Source organism: Panthera pardus, unplaced genomic scaffold (genome assembly GCF_024362965.1).
Source record: "Panthera pardus isolate Hobbes unplaced genomic scaffold, ASM2436296v1 HiC_scaffold_26, whole genome shotgun sequence".
Classification (NCBI taxonomy): domain Eukaryota; kingdom Metazoa; phylum Chordata; class Mammalia; order Carnivora; family Felidae; genus Panthera; species Panthera pardus.
The window spans coordinates 16,456,384-16,477,507 of NW_026526832.1; the positions used below are offsets into that span (position 1 = coordinate 16,456,384).

The 21,124-nt window shown below is 38.9% G+C and overlaps 1 protein-coding gene across 4 annotated transcripts in view; it reads right to left on the reverse strand.

The window, feature by feature from the left end:
- Nucleotides 1–21,124, reverse strand: part of LCLAT1 (lysocardiolipin acyltransferase 1) — a 181,177-nt gene that overhangs the window by 21,247 nt on the left and 138,806 nt on the right. The window lies entirely within an intron of this gene.

The following is a 21,124-nucleotide window of genomic DNA, read 5'->3' on the forward strand; positions in this document are numbered from 1 at the left end:
AGCAGTTGCTAGCAACTGTAATTAAGGGGAGATGTCTGAGTGCAAAGGCGGCTGGGGGGGGCATATGAAAGAAATTTTGGGGGTGATGGAATGTTCTAAATTTGTACTATAATGTAGTTATGTGACTGCATTTATCTAATACATCTAATTTGTACACTTAAAACATACTTGTGTTTTACAGCAAGTAAATTGTACCTCTAAAAGCTGTTATTTTTTTAAAGCTTTTCAAATATGTGCCCTAAAAAATACTTAAAGTGATAATATATCCCAAATTTGTAATATCTGCTAAAGTCTAAACGGAGCTTTAATATAGGCTGGTTGGATTCTAACCAAAAGGTTAGAAAACAAAGTATTTAAACCTTGAAACAAATCCAAAATTTATTTTCATGTACTAATTTTTAATGACTTTTTTGGTATTAGCATTTTGTGGAATGCAGAACATTTTCCTATTCATTCAAATGAGCATTAACATATCCATATGCTCTGCATTATTGTTTTGCAACATTTCCTGGCTAATGCAAGATATAATTTCCTAATTAAAAGATTACTCTAAATACAACCCGATGTTTTAAAATTTCTACTATCATAATTTCTTTCAGGTCAACAAATAATACCTAACATGTTTTCTTGCTGCTATCTAGAAAGGAAAAAGATCAAATCAATGTGCTCCTGAAAAAGTCAGATAATTCAATTAGGATTGACAAAGAAAATAATAAAGATAACAAGATAAACAGAAGACAATGTGTCTTGAGATCAATATTTTTTAGGAGCAGATATTTCTAATTCATTAGATTACCACAGTGGCAGGTTTATCAAATGAAGCAAACACACACACACACACACACACACACACACACACGCACCCCTCCATCCTTGGGCCCTTCAATATTAGAGTAACAGTACAGCATCTAATCTCTTCAGATTTGGGAGTATGTACTTCTGCTTTTAATGCTATGACACAGAAACTTACAAAACATTTGGGAACTAGTTCTACATACCCCCTCTAACCTTCCCCCTCCCCTGGCAGATCCTCCCTCCCCCACCACTCAAAAGGACAATCCTTTCACACCCTACAGCAACTCAATGGCAGCATTCTCTCTCAGCTGTGCACACAGCAGGACACTTGTGTCAAAATGACCTTGCATAGCTTTGCTGACTCTTGCCTGGTGGCTGTAGATGAGGCCAGGCCTGGGCAGACTGTGGAGGGCACACCTGCTCTGTAACCCAGGGCCCCTTCCACCTCTGGTACACAGGGAAAGGTCTCCCTTCAGTCCTTTATACAGGTGATCAATGACTGCTTAATATTTTGTTATGAGTGGATTTCAAGAAGTCTTAACCATTCAATCAGTCTTGAGACTTTACCATAAAGTAATCTGATTTTGTCCTCCTGACATAGAAGTTCTCATTCTTTTCCTGGTAAAAATTCTCCACCATACCTCCACAAAGCAAATCAAAGCAAGTGAACTGGAAGGCCCAGTTCTGAAGGTTTATCTCCTTTCACTTCACCCATTTATGGTACCACTCTCGCTGCTAAAGGTTTCTGAGTTTGCTGACTCTCCTTTGCCCAGAAATTCATTTGAGCTTATTAGATGGGTACATGTTTTGGTGGGCGTTATTTTATTTGATTTTTTGGCTGGGAACGGAGACGAGTGGGAGTCCTTGGTAAATTCCGGATTGTTACGCAGAAGTGGGCCCTCAGTGCTGTTTGGCAATCCTATGTATCTCTGTAGTCCATTCTGTGTCCCATCTGCCCAGATTTGAGTGCTTCATGCCTTTGCTTTTCTCTTAAAGCTTCACTACTTCCTCACCATCTCTCATTCTCATTCTGTTTCTCCCAGGAAATAAATAAGAAACTTCCACAGGCTCTTACCATTCCATCTCCCCACCTAAGTGGGCACGTAAGTCCACGTACTTATTTTGCCTTCTCTGCTTTGTATGGATGATCTGTACACACTTGTGTTGACAGCCAATGCCTTCCCCTATGTGCTCCATCTTCTCCCCTCTTGTCTACTTGATGATTCTGCTCCAGCAATCTCCCCTCTCTCCTACGTCAATTCCACCTTTAATCGGTCAGTCCCCTCCCCCTTCTTGCTCATCATTAGCTCATTAACATGCTCATAAGTTCTCCCATCATTCTCCCATCATTCACTTGATGCCCATGTCCTTCCAGCTACCACTCATTTCTCTGCTTGCCTACACAGCTAAACTTGTTTGTACTGTCTTCAATCCTCCTCTCTCATTTCTCTCTTGAATCCTGCTGTCATCACTCTACCAAAACCATTCCCATCAAGGTCACTGGTGACCTTCATAGAACGAGATCCAATAAGTCCCTCCCTCCTTGAAAGACCTTTTTACTTGGCTTCCCGCCCACATTACTCTTGGTGCTTTTCTGGCCTCACCAGTCACTCTTAAGTCTCCTTTGCAGGCTGATCTCTAAATACTGGAGCTCCTCCAGACTTGGGTTTTACTCTTCTTTCTCTGCATTCCTTCCCTAGGTGACCTCATCCAGTCTTGGAGCTTTAAATTCCAAATGTGTGCTAATGCCTCTCAAATCTGTATCATCAGCCTGTCTCCTGCCCTTGCAGACTCACATATTTGACTCTTAACTTCACATCTCCTTTTATATGTCTAATTAGTACCTCAAGTCTAACATTGTCTAAACTAACTTCTTCCTGGTCTTTTCCCCCAAAGCTGTGCTTCCCACATTTTTTTGCCTCAAAGGCCAAACTGTCCTTCCTCCAGTTCAGGCCAATAACCTCGCAGCCAACGATGTTTCATCTGTTCGTAAGCTCCACACCCAATGGGTCAGAATGTCCTGCCTGTTCTACCTTAAAAGATACCCAGGATCCAGCCAGTTCTTATCACCTCACTGATTTTACCTTAAGCCCCCCTCTCCCACCTGGATTATTGCAAATACCCTTCTAATTGGTTTCCCTGTTTGCCCACCTTCCCCCCTATAGACTTTTTCACCCTAACAGGAGAAAACGGAGTAATCCTTTTAATGTTAGTCACTGCACTGTAACACCCTCATTTGTCCCCTCACCCCAACAGGCAGACCACCCACCGAGACAGAAGACCAGAGTCCTTCCCACACTTCACGCTCCATAAAGCTGTGTGTTATCTGGAAGCCTATTACCTTTCTGTCCTCATTTACGAGGATCATGCCCCTGGCTCACTCTGCTTGAGCCACACAGAGTTTTGGGTCCTTCTTTGAGTACACCAGGCACACTCCCATCTCGGGACCTGTGCTGTTTCTGTACCTGAGATGTTCTTCTGTCAAATTTACCTTTTCGGGGAGGCCCAAGTACCCTATTTAAAATGGCAGGCTTCCCTCATTCTGGATTTACTTTGCTCTACAGCCTTTATCATCCTCTGACATACCACGTATTTTACTTGTTAACTGTCTTTTTCTCCTGCTAAAAGTGCCACAGGGTAGTAATTTTTGTCTATTCACTGACCTTCCCTGGTGATTCCTCAATGTGCTCGGTAAATACTGCTCGCCGAATAAGCTGAATAAGCTGAAAAAGAGAAACTGAGCTGAGCTTCCCTCTCTGGTGTATTTATGCATGGAGGAGCCCCTGAGAATACAGCCCTGACTCACAGCCTGCTGGAGAGAGAGGCGCTGTGAGACCGCCACCAGACAGTCCTTGTGCTCAATGGTCCTCCAAACCACAGGAGAGAAGGAAGACGAGAATGTATGCTTCTGTTCATCTGTGAACATCAGACACTCTGCTCCTGCCATCCTCTATGCCTATTTGTGTGATCACTGCTCTCTTACTGTCACAAGCACTGGTGTTCCTGAGTTCTCTATGAGTTAGTGGGCAACCTGGGATAATTTCAGTGATCTATTGGGAAGTCAAGGTCAGGTGTGTGGTAACACTAGCTCAAGGGAGCCAACTGCAGGATTTCTACAGGGAGCCACAAGGATAGGCGCTAGCGATCTAACCTATCCAGTGTGGACAGATGCCTGTTGCACGTTTGAAGAGCTAAGTGAGTTTGATATCTGCCCTCTCTCACTACCTTCAAACTCCCAGATGGATATTTTCTAGTTGATGGCATATTTGATAATGTTAAATATATGCTTTTTTTTTAAGCTGAAATTGTTTCCTGAGATTCAGAATGCAGTGCTGAGTGCTTTCTGCATCATTTCTCTCTGATAACAGAAGATGTTTCGTTAAGCATGCTGGAATGCAGCCTCTTCCTTAATTGAGCTATTACTGTGGAAGTATTTGTTTCCTAATCAATTCTCAAAAATACGTCTTGAAATAGAAGCACCAACCTCCCCAAAGAAAGCCTTGTAATTCTCTACTGTGCTGGGTTTTAATTTCTGTCCATGAGCCACATGGGTTCCTACCAGCGTGAAAAACTCTCAGAGCTGGCAATTCTATCAGCCCAGACGTTCCTCTGAAACTAGTACTTGGTGCTGTACTTGCATGGCACCCCCGTTTCTACTTTGATCGCTTATGGGGGGGGTTCTTTGTCAATGACCACAGTATTTCATCACTTACAGTTTAGCATCCTGTGGGTTCATGTGGTCTGTCTGCTACACGGTTCATCAACCACCTCCCTCTGCTCACTCAGACAAGCACCTTTCGCCGCTGCTGAGCTGCTTAGAGCATTTCAAACCATGCCGACCTGTGAAGAATCTTACTGGACTCAGTCTAAGACCCCTCAGTTTCCAGTCCTGACTCCAAGCACCCCAGCCCGACTGGTTGGGTTCTCTGTGCCACTGTGTTCAAATGGAGAATAGCTCACTGGGGCAGAGGGGAGTTGGAAGGGAAGGATGAGCCACTCTCAGGAAGCTGAGGCCTGAAGGGACAGGCTGCGAATGGGACCTCAGAAAGTTCAGGATACAGAATGCCTTTCTTTTCCTCTCATGGCACTCCCTCTCACCTCCACTGAGAATGTGGACGCGCGCGCGCGCACACACACACACACACACACTCCCCTTTCCCTAGGATTTCCAAAAACTGGAGTGAAATTATGATTGGAACAAATTTAGTTTGCTTCATAATGGACTTTCTTGATATCACAAAAGAGTATTTTCAGGATCTTTTTTTGGTAACAGATTAGATATGTTTTGGCTTCATCTGATTAGTTCACGTAGCTGTAGTCCTATTCACATGCAGACAAAAATGCAGGCTTGCTTCTGGTCACACAATAGGAAAGGAGCAAGGACTGAAAAACCAAAAATAAGCTGAACACAGGAGTCAGAAGAAAAAGGCTAAAAGTTTAAGACTGAGCGGTCAGGTTAGACTTCAATGAAGTATGGGGGAATGTGGGAGGAAAATAGTTAAGAAGGAAGTAGACAGATCCCATAATAAAGTATGGGGGAATGTTGAAGAGAAATGGTTAAGAAAGAAGTAAACTGACCCCAAACAAAATTAAATTCAATATTTAATATCTATTAAATGTTCATCATTGAAAAACAAAGGAAAAGCAGAAGAAAGGTAAAAGGTAAGGAAGCAAGAAGGAGTCCCAAGTAGTTAAAAAAAAAAAAAAATAGCATTCATGTTCATGGAGGCCCTTAATTAAGGATATTTATAGATGGTCTGCTTGTTTCTAGTAAACAGTGAAGTTCTGGTAAAACAGAAAAGGCACATTTGATATGTTGAACCAGCTAACTGGAATGAAAACTGATTTCCAAACCTGAGGAATACAACAGTGTCCTAACTCTAAGCCCAGTATTTTGATATGAAATAGAATCAGTGTACTATTTTCAGTGGTGGCCCATTCCAGCACTTGTGATCCACTAGAATTTAGCAGGGGCATCAGACCTGGTGGACAGAACAATTCAACTAGCAAGGCCTTAAATACTTGAGAGATCTGTGAATATCAAGATGATTTTAATATTCCTAATCTTCTGGTGTTAAAAACAATTTCTACCAGACCTTGATACACAAGTGGATAAATCACATTAAATTAAATCAGTCTGTACTTGGGGAGCTATCTTAATCAGAAAGAGATTTAATGAAAAGCCTTAGCTTAGATGAATACTCTAATTATTACAAGCTAGTATTTGTCCACAAAGAAGAATTTGTTTCAGGATTAGTCAGAGACCAGGAGAAGCCAGAGACACCAATTCAATAATGGAATGCCTAATTAAATGATAATGGAATCCTAATTATAATATATTGCTCTCCCTTGCACATGATTTATTTACCACCACTCGGTTCATTAAAGAAAACTAAATAAAATGTAATTACTAAAAATAAAGGGGGGAAGAAAAAAGAATTGGTAAATTAAAACTTTTTTTAATATGGAGAGATTGAGATGTAACAAAGTCTAATGGTGAAAAAAATCCTGCCACACAAGAGATGGCTATGTTGAATTAGTGCATGTAGACACTGTATATTTGTATTATGTCCTTCATAAGTCAGTTGTTGCTCTTCTATGCTTAGAGTTCTTTTAGGGAGACACACATCCGTCAAATCAAAAGTACTGATGAAAGGTCCAGTAAGTGCTAAGTCCCAGTTATGATGGTGATCATAGATCCTATGTTAGCTACAGCTACAATAGGTTCAAAGACAGAGAAGAAATCCGTGCTTTTTTATGTTTATAATCTAATTAAAATATAAAATATACACATGTGAAAGGTTAAGTAATAACACAGGAAATAAAAGTTAATGCAAAATTTTAACAGAAGTGAAGTGAGTGTAACAGAAAAAGAGTATCATGGGTTGAGAGAAGGACAAGATCACTGAGCTGAAATGTGTAAACCATGTATTCTAGTTTAATATGTGCATAAACTAGTTGCTTGAAATTGAGAAGAAACAGGGTCTTTAATATGGGAAATACATTCTAAAAGAATTGAGTTAGGGAAAAACACACACCAGATATCTCTTTTAAAAAGACAAACTAATGCAACAGAATAGAGTTCAAAGCCATTCTGATGGATGAACGGGAACTTCTACAACACAGGTGACCCCACAAAGCAATGGCGGAATGACTGATGGCTTAATACATGGTGTTGGAGAAAAATAAAACTGGGACCTCACCAACAACAAAGGAGGATTCCAGATGGATAAAAACTAAATGTAAAAGGTAGTTCTATAATTAACAGACAACAGAGGCTGTTTTTCTAATAAGAAGCAAGGAAGGTTTTCTTAAATTTCAAGAGCATAAATTTTAAGGTAAAAAATAATGATTTTGATTACATTAAGAATTTCTGTTTAATGCATATGTCATTGAAGAACATATTTGAAATGTCTAAAACTGAACATGGGATTAAATATCTAGCACATAAGAATTAGTACGAATCAGTAAGTCACTATGGTAATCTCAATACAAAAACAAATTATAAACATAAAAGAGAAAACCCAGAGACCTACCAGGCACATGAAAATCCTTTCCGATCTGATAAAAGCAAATCAAAACAACAGGGTACCCACTTTATATATATATTCAACTGGCAAAAAGTAGAAAGCTGGATAATACCAAATGTTGGTAGGAGTGAGAGGAGATAGGCACCCTCGTGGCTTGCCAGTGGAAGTTCAGGGGAGAGTAACCAATTAGGTTAGTCAATTTGGAGCTAGTCAAATTAAGGTCACCCAGGCCTAGGACTCAGCAATTCCACTCCTGGGCATCTATCCCTAAAGAAATTCCCACATGGGCATCTAAGAGAGCCTTTAGAAGATACTCTCTACAATGCTCCTGTGATGGTGAGAATCGGGGGCTACCTGGGAATCCATCTTTGGGATTCTCATAAATGAGTTGTGCAAAGGACATACCATGGAGAAGAAGGCCAAGTCAGAAGCCAAGGATTAGATAAGCACATAACAACATGAATGTATTTTAAAAGCAAAATGCTAAATTCAAGAGCAAGAAACCAGAATGAGATATAGAACCGTCCTATTTATATAAGCTTAAAAAATATAGGTATGTAAAACAAGTTTTACAGGAACACTGTAAAGCAAAAGATACAAATTAAATATATCAGAATGGTCGCCCGTGGAATGAGGAAGAAATGGGAGTAGGGTACAGGGATAAAGTGGAATAAATAACAATAAGACAAAAGAGAAGCTTTTCCCAAAAGCAATGATAATATTCTCATAAACTGAGAAGTATGACTAACTCAGTCATCTCAACCCAAGGTCTTTATCAAGTAATAAAAGTATTCTTAAATAGTTAACAGACACTAAAAAATACAAATCAATCAGGCCCTTTAAAATAACACAGCCCACAAGTCTTTCAACTAGCTACCCTACCCATTCAAATAATAGCATATTTAGAAAAGAAGCGCTAACAGGGGTGCCTGGGTAGCTCAGTCGGTTAAGCGTCTGACTTCAGCTCAGGTCATGATCTCCTGGCTTGTGGGTTTGAGCCCTGCCTTGGGCACTGTGCTGACAGCTCAGAGCCTAGAGCCTGCTTTGGATTCTGTCTGTCTGTCTGTCTCCCTCCCTTCCTTCCTCCCTCCCTCCCTCCCTCCCTCCTTCTCCCCATCCCCCTGCTTGCACTCTCTCTCTCTCTCATGCTCTCAAAAATAAACATTTAAAAAAATTAAAAGAAAAAAAAGAAAGGAAGAGCTAACAAATTTTTGAAGCAGAATTTAAAGGTCAATCCTGCCATAGAATGCTCTAATTTTAAAACACATCATGGGATAGGGGAGGAGAGGATGGTTTGTCTTGGCCGGTAAAACCTGTTGTAAACTGGAATACAACAGATTCTGAGAACAAGATTATTTAGATCTCTTTGATTTTTATATGCATCGTTTTAGTTTTTGGTTGTGGGTCAAATGAAACCTGTCAAAAGCTTTTTAAGATTTAGGAACTAGCTTTGCTGGGTTTGCTCAGCTTCCCTTAATTCTCCCGTATAAATCTAAAACAGATCTCTCCTTGAGCTATGTGAATCTGCAAAGGATTTATACTATATGAGGATCCATTTTCTTGCTTTTCTTGGTTTTAATTTGAGATAATTTCAAGTTTATAAAAAATACTGTGAAGAACCAGGAAGAGTATTTCAAGTAAACTTGACCTTATACAGCCTATACATGTTAACATCTTTTACAATCATAGTACAATTAAGCAAAACAAGATTCACACTGATACTTTACTATTCGCTAACCTAGAGATCCAGTTTTATGCAAATTTTTCCAATTTGTCCCACTGTTGTCCTTTTTCTGAGGATCCAATCCAAGAACTGATGCTGGTAGTTATTTTGTGGAGTATCTCTGTCTAGTTTGCCTGATGTTTCCTTATGACTAAATCCAAGGTATGCATTTTGGCATGAATGCTTCAGAAGTGATGATGTGCCCTTTTCAGCAAATCCTATCAGGATCCATTATCTTTTCAATATAAGCTGATGCCACTCGTGATGGGCCACGTTCACCTCTTAACGCATACATCAGTGTGGTCTGTGGTGATAGTTACAACATTCAAAGGTTTTATCCCCACCCCCAGTCCTCTAACCTCTGGGGTTTTGTGAGGACATCCGCGTGGCCTTCCTTCTCTAAATCCCACAGTTCTTTACGTGGCCTTCTCCCACGCACCTACCATTTTTCTAGTTTATACTAAGCATTTATTCAAAACCATTTGTCTTAGATGAGATGATCTACTCCTTAAAGGCAGGATGCATGTCTTTCTCATCTTTGTTGTCTTCACATTGCTTTGAACATACTCTTTGTACCAACAGCTGGGAGAAAAATGGTTCTCCTGTATCATGGAGACTAAGACAAAAAAAAAGAAACCCACTGAATAAGTGCCAAACAGTATGCTGGGTACTTTCTCTTGTTACTTTATTCAACACTCATAATTATCCCATGAAGTGGGTCTTGAGACTCAGGTTGAGTAATCTGCCCAAGGTTACAAAGCCAGTAAGGGACAAGGTGATGGTTCTAACGTAGGGTCGATAGGATTCTAAGGCCCTGGGGTTGGGGTTAAGAATTTAATATTGGGAGACAGTTGAGAATTTCTCCTTGTCAGTTTGGTAAACAGAAGATCAGACAGATTAAGTAAATTTTCAAAAAGGCTTAGAGTTGGCTGAATAAAAAGACTACATTTAGAAGCTAAGTTTCCTGCCTCCCGGCTGTAGTTAGCACTTTCCACTGCGTAAAAGGACTGGAGTGAAGGCCCCCATATTGTACTCTGGTATTCTCAACAAGCACAGTTCTTAAAATCTGGAAGAATACAATTGGTTTCTACATTATCTTTTAAAAAGTCTCTTAAAATGTTAAGTTTGGCAACAAAAGCCCTTTAGACACACTTAAATATCTTAATTTTATTACACTGCAAATATAACTGAAATTCTTTCCATTTCTGAAACGTATTACAAACAAAACATCAATTAATCAACATTTACCCACAGCAGAAAAAACACACTGTTCTAATTGAGAATATGTCCAATGGAAAAGGAGGGGGCTATGGTATGTTTTCTTGCATGTGGTACTGAAATGGAAAAGTTTTCCATTACTCTTCTAGGTATGATTATGAATGCCTAATTTTACTTGAAAGAATAATGGGCTCACATGTAAATTTTTAAATGCTTCCTTCATTGACCTATAATAAAGTAAGAAATGGTATGGTCGATCACATTCCTAGGGTGAACTGGGTTAGCTTTTACTCCAGTGAATTTACATTGCTTGAAATAAATTTGTTACTCTTACTTTACTAAAAGGAGGTTTGTTCATATTATCTTCTATATCCAGTCTGACCGAGAAAACTAAAAGTTTGTAAGTGAGGAGGGTGATCATATAAATGAATATTTTCTACTGGTTCATTTACCTCTATAGTTTTATCTTTATGGTGCTGCTACTGTCCATTATTCTCGTGAAAATCAGTGACTCTTGGGGCTACAAAGCAATACTCTCTTGTAGTTCCGTTATATCTGGCTCAGCTGTAGTCACAGAATGACTTCAAGTCTCTCTGATTTGACACACTCCGAGACCCTCTCCAGATGTAACATCCACCTTTCTTAACCAAAGGCTAAGTACAAAACTAACTGAGAAAGTCAGGCAAAGCAACTTGAGAGCAAAAGTACATTCAAGAAGACTCCCTCAGAAATATTAGCTTGCACATTTAAAATGAAGGCTAAACTTACACTCTGGTGTATCTGTCAGTCTAGAAAAACAGCTCATTCTAAGGCTATTTGTCTTACATACTGCTGCAGATACAGTTTATAGAGGCTCCGTGTGTGTGTGTGTGTGTGTGTGTGTGTGTGTGTGTGTGTGTTTATTGGGGGATCCTGCTCCAAGTTGCAAGGTCAAAGTCCATTTCAAAGTCAAACTAGGCTGTCCCTGTTCTACAATGGGGAGGGATTGAGAACACCTCATTCTTGATCCTATCAGTGTTTACAATGGCTTAAAAGTAGCCACACAATCAGCTCTGGACCCTCGTAAATATACCTAAAATGAGAATTAACACTTGAGACTTCCAAAAATTGTCACAGACCATAGGAATTCATCACTGAATCATATGGAAGCAGGAAGCTTTCAATCTGATAGGTTTTTTTTTTTTTTTAAACTCACCAACTCAATCAAGAATTTTACTAAATTGCGTAGGTTCCTCAAGAGTAATGAGTACAATGATGCCTTTATAGGTCATACATCACTTAGTTCAATGCTATCTCATTATAGACATTCAATAAGTATCTGTTGAGTGAATGGATAACTACCATAATTGGCTTAATAAAACCGTCTCAGCCTTCATTTTCATTGACGTATCAAAAAGATATTAAGTTATATCTTAATGACTTTAAACTTATGTGGCTTTAAATTCATGACTTACATGTCCCAGTCACCTGGGACAATCAGTGATAATGATATCAGATTTGCCAGAAAATGGGGTATACTCACATTTCTTACTGCATTTGAATTATAAGCCCAGCTGTACTTGATCCTCAGTCATGTACCTGAGAAAAGAGCTGCATGAGCCACTCATCCAAGAAACAGAATGGAATGCCACTTGCTAAACTATTTTAAAAAGCAACCATGGGAGATCCATTTATAGCCAATAAATAGCCAATAGCTCTGGGCTGATGACCTGGACCACCCTTCCCCTTATGATGCTTGAGAACAGAGTAATTTCAGGACCCTCAGGGAATTTTGTTCATTTTAATTAAAACTTCAAATGATTTGGAAACTCTTGATCCAATTAAATCCCTATCCTCCCTGCCTAATGAGAAGCCCCATAAATCTCTGCATGGTGGTCGTGGTGGAAGTTGAGGGTACCTGACTGAGGGCTAACTATAATTTCACTGGGTCATTATTAATGGAATAGATGCTATGGGTATGCTTGGGCTGAGAAGAACTTAATTCTATTCAACTGGCCTAAAAATAAGACAGGTTTTTGGCATTCATCGAAAGAAACAAATGAACTATTCTTTAGATTTTCTATATTAAAGCTTTGTGGGCTACCTCCTAGAACATTTCTAGCTTGAGAGGATGTAAGAATGGTGGCATTGCTGAATAGAAACCAAGAAGAAAGGAAGGAGTTTAGCATTAGGTACATTATATTTGAAGCAATAGCAATATATCTAAATAAAATTATCCAATCCACTTATTGGAGACACAAGTAACTCAGACCCAGGAGACAGGTTAGCCAGAAGCATAAATTTGGAAATCATTAGCAAACAGATGACAGTGCATGGAGGTATATTCTACAGGAGACACTATAATGAAAGAAGAGCCAAAGCGCAGGACATAACTTTGCTGGATGGTTTTTCCACTGGAGACCATAAAATGAAAGGAAGCCAGCAAAAGAAGTCCAAAAGGATAAAACTGTTCTGAGGAAAATCAGCAAGATAGGAAGGTACTGGCAAATAGGTGAAAGATAAGGTCCAAGATACCCACAGGGTCTAGGTACACTGAAACTTTTCTATCTGAACTTTTTTAATGTTTGAGAGAGAGAGGGTGAGCGAGCATGTGCGCACAAGTGGGGGAGGGGCAGAGAGAGGAGAGAGAGAACCCCAAACCAGGCTCGGTGCTGTCAGCATGGAGCCTGATGCAGGGCTACAACTCACAACTGCCAGAGACAGCCAAGTGCCCCTTATCTGAGCTTTTTGCACTCATTCTGATAACTGGTTTTTTGGCATGGCTGGGAGATCCTTTTTGTGTCAGGGTAGCAGCAAACTCTAGGTTATCTCCCTTGTTTTTGTTTATTTATGTATTTTGAGAGGGAGAGAGAGAAAGCTGGGGAGCTGCAGGAAGAGGGAGAGGGAGAATTCTAAGCAGGCTCCATGCTGTCAGCACAGAGGCCGATGCAGTCGAACTCACAACCTGTGAGATCATGATCTGAGCCGAAGTCAAGAGTCAGATGCTTAACTAACTGAGCCACCAGATACCCTAGGTTATTTGTTTTGATTAACTATCTCTTGTGTAAAATTAGTTAGAATTCAGGATTTTGGGGGAGTAAAAAATGTGAACTTGGTATTTAAATTGGCACTTTCAGAATATAAAAGATAATTTAGAGGACTTCACGTGACACATGAGATTTTGCTCATCAGTTTCTAGAACAATCTAGATTCATTGCAATCGTTCACTAAAACTGCTACTGAAGTGTTCTTTAAAGGTGGAGCTTTAGAACTACAGGGGAAAAAAGAGATGCGTATTTCACTCATAGGAGGGGGAATTATGTCACTGATAAAGAAAATAGCTTTCAGAATTATTTTAAAATTAATTTTGCTAGACTGAAATTGCCTTAAGTATCTAAAAATTGTACATATTTGAACGCTTTTTGAAAGCCAAAGCAATTTCTAAGAATAGCAATACAGAGAAATCTGGAGAAATAAATATACTAAAATGTGACATGCAAATTGGTCTACTTTAGAATAAATCTGCATATAGAGTCCTGCAGTGGTACATTTTACAAAGGGAATTAAAGCCATGAAATTAACATTTTAATGAAGCAGACAGACTATTGACGTCAAGACTACTCACTGATTGCAGCTTCCAGGTGGCCTAATGAGATGAAAATGAAGTTTATACCTTCCGCTAGTCTAGGCTAGGGCTGTTTGGAGATTATGATTGAATTTAAATTAGAAAATACTGCTGTGTGCAAACATGTTTAGGCTAGCAAGCAGGCTCTGCAAACCTTGGCACCATAAATGCTTAATTTAAAATACTTCACACACACACACACACACACACACACACACACACACACACACCTTCTTCTAAGAACTGTCCTAAAACCCATGGGAAGTGACTATACTCTGGAAAACATGGAAATAGCTTTATCAGAAGGATTTTCCTCTGAATTGTGTTATAGGGCCAGGAAACACAAGAATTAAAAGGGAGCTCAGTGGTTGGTCATCTAGGGCAACCTCCCACCTCTGTGTGAATATTTCAAGTACAGAGACACCCTGAGGCAGCCTTTTTCATTGCAAGGCAGCTCTAAATTTGTAGAAATGGTCTTGTTATGCAAGGAAATTTGAGGCTGAAACTGATGCCCCTGGGACTCCCACTCTTGAATTTCAGGTTGTCTTCTAAGAACAACAATAGGGATACTGTTAGATTTTGTGCATAATAATCCTTTGAATATTTAAAGCAAGTCAGCGAATTCCACCTGTGTTTGTGTAGCCTGTGGGCTAGTTAAGAATGGCTTTCCCCATTTCTGAGTGGCTGAAAAAATCAAAACATTAAATTTTACAGCACATGAAAGTTATATAAAATTCAAATTTCAGGATCCATAAGTAAAGTTTTACTGAAACACAGACCCACCTCTTCATTTGTACTGCAACAGTGGAATTAAGTAGCTATGAAAGTAACTGTAAGTAAGGCCTGCATGGCCTACAATATATACCATCTGTCCCTCTACAAAAAAGTTTGCCAAATCTTCTCTTAGTCTTCTAAGAGGTCACAGTTCTAAAGAACATAGGAAAGTTTTCCAGACTACTGGACATATTCCAGTCTGTCCCTGTCCCTTCCAGGTTGCTGAGGCATGGGAAGGACGAGCTGAAGGACCAGGCTGCCATAGTGCTCCGTCTAGGCCAGAGCTGGTCATACAGTCCTGACCAGCTGGGAGGGTGTTTGGACACACATGTGCTTCCATTTGTCCGAAACGAGAGAAGAACTGCACTGGTGAGCATTAGTAATGTTTGCCATGGCTTATAATCAATACAAAAAGCAATCACCTGCCCGACACCTCTGATCTGTAATGTCACTCTCCAAAGATAAGCATTTCCAACATTTTAAGCTGTTTATTCTCAGGTTTACCTCCATATAGCTAACTAAAATGCCTACAATGATCTTTCTTAACTTTTTTTCAGTTTCCCTGTTATCAACTTTCCTGTTATATAAGAGGATTTTCCTCTTACAGCCTTTTCTCCCCGTATTTCCCTTCCTCCAAGGTCCCAATATAATAATAATAATTCTCAGTAAGGTTAATATATAGTCTTCTCTAACAAGACAGATATTCACAGAGTGGTGGTGTAATGGCTATTATATATCTTTTTTGTGCTACTAACCATTTTCCCTGGAGTTAATGTTCCACGTTTTTCTCTTTGCTTACTTTTCTAGAGACCTGCCTCTAGTTCATCCCCCAAACTTGGCTAGAAGGACAAATCTCTTTCTAATAGATTCATACACATCAGACAATCTATCAGTCTCATCTTCTTGAAGACATTCCTTGGAGACCTCTGTGTCCCTGCTTTGATCAGGAATATAGTCCACAAGGCCTGTTGCACAGCCATCATCCTGGAAACTCCCTTCCTGGGTTGTTTCCCTTGTTTCCTGAGTCCACTCTCTTCATCTTTTTCAGTTTACTTCTTTATTTTGTTAGAACACCTCCTTCAGGGGCACCTGAGTGGCTCAGTCTGTTAAGCATCTGACTTAAGCTCAAGTCATGACCTTGTGGTTTGTGAGTTCGAGCCCCACATAGAGCTCTGCACTGGTGGTGAGGAGCCTGCTTGGGATATTCATTCTCTCTCTCTCTCTCTCTCTCTCAAAATAAATAAACCTAAAAAAGAAAAGAAAATCTCCTTCAGTAGCCACCTAAAAAAGGTGCATGAGAGGTAAATTTTGAGACCCTGAATGTGTAAAAAATGCCTATTCTGTCTTCACACTTGAGAATTTGGATATATCAGGATTGTTAAATGGAAACCATTTTCCTTCAAAAAAAAATTGAAGGAGTTCATCCACTTTTTCTACACACACACACACACACACACACACACACACACCTTCGTTGTGTTGCGTTGGATAACAAAATACTCTAATTTTTGATCTTTTCAATGTTATTGCTCCTCTTTGGAAACTTTTAGGATCTTTGTTTTGTTGTCAGTTTTCTGAAATTTAATACTTTATGTTTTATGGTAGGTCTTTTTTCTTTTCCTTATATTGTGTACCCTCTTGGCTTTCTCCATCTTAAACAGTCATGTTTTTAAAAAAATTCTGGCCTGATGACTTCTTGAAGAATTTCTTTGATAACTAACTCCCTGGGGCAAAGACTGCAGCATTCAGGAAACGACTGTGTGAGTGATTACTCTGTGCACGTACTGTTTCTTACATACTTTGTCTTATAGATTGTGCATTATAGATTAATGTAAAGCTTCTTACATTTATTTTACTGAAGCAGCACAATAAATGTTAGGTAAAGCCTTATTATCCTTATTTACCAATGTTAACTCACCAGGGTCACACAGCTAGGAAGACATAAATCACGATTCTAGCAAAATTCTATGCTTTCCTAATGACAATGTTCTAAATTATTAGGTTTGTTTCTGAAAGAAAGATGGAAAGTCTCTATTTCTAGAGATCTCATCTTCCTCTAAATTCATGTGGGAGCAATCTAAAGACAAAAGAAGGGAAACCAGGGATGGCCTTCTACTAAGTGTGACTGGAAAAGCCCTACCTAAGGACCAACAAGCTAAGACTCCTGAGTAGATGGCCATGATGCTTAAACTTTCCACCATTAGAATCACTCCTTTATTTCAGAGCATTAAAACAAAAAAGCTCTCTGTTATACATAGAAAGGAAGAAAAAGAAAGGCTTTCAGAAGAAATAGTTGGTTAGATTCACTGGTCTGTGAAAAACTTAAGGAAAACAGACACGGAACTGATGCTTTTGAACAGGTCTGGAGGATAGAAGAATCCACAGTGCATGTGTGTCCAGGCAGAAGCCTCAGGTGGCCAAAGAACAGCAGGATCTCAGTAAAGGATGGGGAGTCCAGAAAGGATAGGCAATGACCTCTGAAACCAATCTCAGCTTCTTAACCATTTTACCAAAGGCTGGCTTCATGAAAGCACTTCTCAGGACTCTCTTGAACTCTTGGAGTTGAAATACTTTGGACTTGGTTGCCTGCAGGAGGAATGAACTACACATTCTTCTGAGGAGGAATTTTCTAAGGTGCTGGTAAGGCCCAGTAAGATTGATAATACTAGAAAGGGTGTGTGGTTTCAAGCTCAGTCTGCTCTGCTGTACTGTTACCACAGCTGCAAGGATAATCTCACTCAAGCACACTCACCAGCCCATTACTTCCTGGTCAAAGCCCTAAGGTCATCCACTTGTCTGTCTGATGAAATCTAACTACTGTAGCCTAGCACTGGAAATCCTTTTGAGAAAAACGCTGGATGAAAGACAAGCAACCAGTCCCCTTGACCTAACAAGAGAGGTCTGCCAGGTGCCTCCTGTCCCCATTACTTCTATTCACCCTGACAGCCCACTGTTGGAGTTGGCCCAAATCTGTCTTGTTCTCAACTTTGTTATTCCATTCTTCTGCATTTAAAAAATTTATATGGCTAACAATTGTTTTATATTTATATGATATAGCAATTGAATTGTACTATTTACAAAGCACTTATATACAACACTGATATCACTTTGTTGGTATGTCTCTGGCATTGCATTAAAAAAAAGGCAAATACTTTCATTAAAATGTATTATTTTTCTGTATCTGCTACCTTTGGGATATGAAGCTTGTACCACTGACGATGATAAATGGGTATGTGCTAAACTAGTCTTATTTATGTGAATACTGAAAAGTATGTGTTGAAGTTAACTGGCCCACGTGGGATTAAACCCACAATCTTGGTCTTATTGGTCTTTAACCCAAAGAAATAACACACTGAAGCAAAGTTAGTGTTCTGCTTTGGTTGTTTTACCACTTCAACAATTATCTTCACTGACAGAGCAACTTAAGTGTTGAAAAGTCGTCCAGAAATATTACAACAGTTCTTGGCACATGGTAAAAATATTTGAAAAGTGATAGCATACCATATTCAAATTCAGAATCCCAAAATTCAGACTCTTGATAACTATGCAGACCTATTATTTGAAACCTTTGTTATAAATATCACCTTGATATAAACAAAGAAGCCTTTCTAACATACTATTTTTAAATGTACCTCTTAAGGTCAACAAAAGCTCAAAGTAGCTGGGTCCGGATGGACGCTGGTTAAGAATGACATGGGGTGGATGGAATTAGAATGGCATTGCAAACAAGGGCAAATGTTCCAGGTGGAAAAGGCTACAATGTGTTCAGAAGGTACTGAGAATCCAAACTCAGCAGAATGGGAAGATAGGGTGGAGGCATCTTTTTGGCTCAAGTTCGGCCTGGCACACTCAATATATTGGTGATGTGAAGGAATAACTAAAGCTTGAGAGAAGAAAACTACTGGGTCTACTATACAAATCAGAAAGTAGGCAGGTCTGGGAGAAAGACAAGGAATGGGAAAGCAGACAAGAAGGTGAAAGGTCAGAGGGGCTGACCAGAAGGGTACACCAGTGATAATGTAGTACACAGAGCAGTACCTTAAAAAAAAAAAAAAAAAAAAAAAATAGGTAAAGGATGGCGGAAATTAGGAATATAAATGGGTGTATCCCATACAACAAAAATGAAAACAGATTCTCTTTAAGTTTCAGGGAATAAAAGAAATATAATAAACCTCTTATTTTCAAAACTGGCTATGATTAAAACTGATCTTTAAGTAACACAGGAAAATGATCAAAGGCAAACCAGTAAAATCTATAGGCAATCACTTCTGAAAACTAGCATAATCAAGGTGATAGCCTTTAGGTTCATGATTTATGGAGAAAATATATATGTATACAACGATTATTTTGTGCTTGATTAAAATATTTGAGGATTACATGGCAAGATTCCTATATGGCATAAACTCCGTAGACAACTTTATCCACTAAAATTTGCCTCATTGCTTTTTTTCCTAGCAAAGCATTAATTATGTACTGTTTCATTTCAATTAAAATTCCTGAGACAAGAGTAGAAAGGAAAAGGGAGATCACAATTTTATACACGGTGCTGAGAAATAAGACCTTCCCACATGATGGTTAATCCAGTAGAAATAATTGGTCACTTTGGTGGGAACTCTGGTTCTGAAAATGTATGCAATAACCCACACATACACACACATGATCAAGGGAATCTTAGTAAATAGGGCTAAATGAAACTGCAATATAGCTTGATGCATATAAAGAAAAAAGGTAAGCCAAAAAAAAAAAAAAAAAAGAATTCATAAAACAGCACTAATTAGGGATTACGCCCAACTACCCAAGTGTCTAACATTATCTAACAGATACATGATCAAGTAAAGTAAGGTGTTTGGTGTAGAATCTTGATGGTGTTGTTTGGATGTTCACTGTAAACTTTCCTGAACTTTGTACATTTGAAATTTTCATAATGTTTGACAAAAACTAATAACTAAGTGAATCTGCAGAGAATATAGAGGGGGAAAAAACATATATTCTGGCAAGAACAAGTTTATAAAACTTCTGATTATTTTCCCTTAATTTTTATTAGAATAACATACACATCAATTAAAATATCAAATAGCACAATAAGGCTTATAATGAAAACCAGCAGGCCCTCAAGCATCTGGGTGGTTCAGTCGGTAAAGTGTCTGACTGGCTTAGGTCATGATCTCATGGTTCATGAGTTCAAGCCCCACCTGGGGCTCTGTGCTGACAGCTCAGAGCCTGGAGTCTGCTTCAGATTCTGTATCTCCCTCTCTCTGCCCCTCCCCCAATCGCACTCTGTCTCTCTCAAAAAAGTAAACAAACATTAAAAGAAAAAATCAGCAGGCCCTTACCATATCTCTGAGTTCCAGATCCTAAAGACACTAGTGTGAAACTAGAAAAACTTTATCAAAATATAAAACCTGTATTACACCTCTTGCGTAAGTTGAAAATGAGCGTGTGGGGTGAATAAATGAAGAGTCACGGAATGCCAAAAATTTTACAATTAAAATTTTACACCTTGTGATGAAACTCGCAGGAAGTTGTCTTCTAAAATGTCACAGAAAATGTCTTCTGCATATAACTGGAGGGAGTGAATAAATCACAGCGAAACGCAGGGAGCCTAGTGGAGCAGGGGTTTCTTAGTGGTGCTTATTTCTTGGGCAAGAGAAAGGAAAATGCTCAGCTAATTAGGAAGCCACACAACAACTTAAATATTGAGACTTGAGCATTTACATCATTGCCCAACCCACTGATTAAAAGCCCAACCTGAGTCAAGTACTACGTGAAAGGAATGGATTGGTATATTGCCTTGAAATTAGTTTCTGGCAAAATTACCTATTCTCTAACTAGATAGGTGCTAGGATCGATCCCAGGGAAAATCTAAAATTGATCTGCCATTTTGCCAGTTAAAAAAAATTTTTCGTATGGAGTTTTGCAGAAATACCAAGATTTTAGTATGTCCAAATTCTTGATTAGCTAGTCAGGATCACTCTTTTTAAACAGTGATGTTAAATTCTAATTAATTCATTCTGCCAATAATTAAAATGAACAATTTACCAAGCACAGGAAAAGTATTTTCTTGAACGTGACTTTCTGACAATTCACTGAAGTTTCAATATAATATTCTCTTCATAGTTTTTAAGCTTAAGACTTACTGAATTTTGCCTTAAGTAATTTAAAACAACTGGAAATAGCAATGGATTTCTTGGCTCTTAACTTCTAAGAGCTGAAAGAGTTCAAGAAGAATATGTAGTTAACACAAAGGGAAGCCCAAGAGACCCAAAACAGATTCTAGCTCTATCGATTTTTTTAGTGTAGTCCAACTCTGTCATCTAAGACACACATCATTTTAGTATAAATGTCAAATAACCTTAGTTTTCAAATAACAAATACAGTCAACCAGGAAAAACTTCCTAGAGATTTAGAACATTACTCTAAAATATTTTTGTGATGTAGAATCATAGAAAGGACAACACTAAAACAAAAATCAGCATAAGT